Here is a 2,356-nt window from a genome sequence, read left to right as displayed (position 1 = left end):
TACTACTACTACTACTACTACTACTACTACTATTATCATCATTTACTATTGTTACCACAATACTTTTACTAATACTAATACTATTAACACTACCACTATGACTATTACTTATACAAATACTACCACCACTATTACTGCTACCACCACTCAACTATTGCTAATACTACCACTATTACTACTACTAAGTGGTGTTGAATGAACCCACTTTACATGAACCTAGGGATTTGGATACTGATGTAGATGAGGATAAATACAACAGTGACCTACATGTTACTAACCTTTACACAAAATTTAGGAATACAAATGTAATGCGTTCTAAATATATTGAATTATTTCATTATTCTTCTAAAAGCAATGATGTAACTACTTTATTGACTTTGAACATACGATCAATTCCTACCAATGTTCAATCCTTTGTTGATACAGTTTTAGGCAGTGTTGCTACGAAATATAACATCCTAGGCCTAACTGAACTTAGACTTGAAGCTCATCTTTCTTCGTTGTACCAGTTGCCAGGCTACAGCTTGTTTACGAACTGTAGGAACACACACGGTGGTGGAGTTGCCATGTATATCTCTGACTGTTAGAAGTGTACACGTCTTAATGAATATTCAAAAGTAGAAACCTTTATTGAATGTATTGCGGTACAAACTGAAATCATGGGTAAGAAATCACTATTATTATGTGTTTATAGGCCTCCTAGTGGTAACATTAATTTATTTATAGATAATCTAACTGAAATTTTGTCTTCAGCTCATGAGAAAAATTCAATGGGTTTTATATTTTGGAGACTTTAATCTGGATTTACTGAACTGGATTTACTGAACTGTCCAAGATTTCTGTAATTTGATGTATTCTTTTGCACTTTTTCCATTGACCACTAGAGCAACTAGGATAACGGACTCCACTGCTACACTTATTGACCAAATCTGGACTTCACAGGTTGATAATAATGTGGGAAATTTTATTGTTCAGTCAGATATCTCAGACCATTATCCCATATTCTCCCAATTCAAACAAGAAGTAGCAAAGAGTGATCCAAAATCTATAAGTAAGAGTGTTCTAAGTGATATAGCGGTAAATTATTTTCATCATGAACTTGATCAAATAACCTGGGATGATATATTTACCTTGCAATGTCCAAATGAAGCATTTACTATGTTTTTCAAGGCATTTAATATAGTTTTCCAAAGGCATTTTCCATTCAAACAAATACGTGTAAACAAAAAACAAAATACAAGTCTATATATTACACCTACCTTAACTAAAAGCATAAAGGAGAAAAACCGTTTAGCTCGTCTAGCAAACAAATGGCCAATGACTTACAAAGAAATATATAAAAGATATAGAAACAACTTAACTAAAGTGTTAAGAGCATCGAAGAATCAATATTATAAGAATATGCTGCAAGATAATCAAGGTAATCCCAAGACTCGTTGGAAAACCATTAATTCCCTCTTAGGCAGAACCAACCACTCACAGACCTCTACCATATCCCTTGACCCACAGCCTGTTGACATCCCTACTGCTTTCAATGAACATTTTATTAACCTTGGTAACATTGATTCAAATCCTGTAGATCATACTTATACTCAATATCTGAAGGATTCACCAGTATTTTCTATGTACATGTCCACAACGGAAGTCACTCAAGTAACCAGATACTTAAAACTTTAGATTCCAACTCTGCTGGGTATGATGAGATTCCACCAAAAATATTAAAATTTGTAGCTGCCTCCATCGCCCTTCCAATAACACACATAATCAATCTTTCCCTAAAAAAGGCCATCTTTCATGACCACTTAAAAATCGCTAAAGTAATTCCCTTACACAAATCTGGTGACAAAACTTGTATAAATAAATATCGCCCTATCTCGATCCTCTCTGCATTTAACAAAGTATTTGAAAAATCATTAGTACACGTTTGATAAATTATCTTGAAAAAAAAACTTATTAACCAAATATCAACATGGCTTTCAAGCTAACCACTCCACTGAAACTGCCCTATTGCACTTTGTTAATAACATATATAAATCTTTATAAGAAAAACTGTATGTAGTAGGAGTTTTTATTGATTTATCTAAAGCTTTTGATTCCTTAAACCATGACATATTATTACATAAATTGAGACACATAGGAATAAGAGGAAAGCCATTACATTTATTTAAGAGCTATCTTTGTAGTCGTTCACAAGCAGTCATTTGTAACAATAGCTCCTCTCATAAAAATCATATACTTAGGGTGTTCCTCAGGGTCTGTGTTACGACCAATTCTGTTTCTAATATATATCAATGATATAGTTAATGTGAGCTCAAAATTTAAATTTATAATGTACGCTGATGATACTACACTCATA

The sequence above is a fragment of the Portunus trituberculatus genome, chromosome 37 (assembly GCF_017591435.1).
Source record: "Portunus trituberculatus isolate SZX2019 chromosome 37, ASM1759143v1, whole genome shotgun sequence".
In the NCBI taxonomy this organism is placed as follows: domain Eukaryota; kingdom Metazoa; phylum Arthropoda; class Malacostraca; order Decapoda; family Portunidae; genus Portunus; species Portunus trituberculatus.
Note: the sequence above shows the minus strand (reverse complement) of the source record.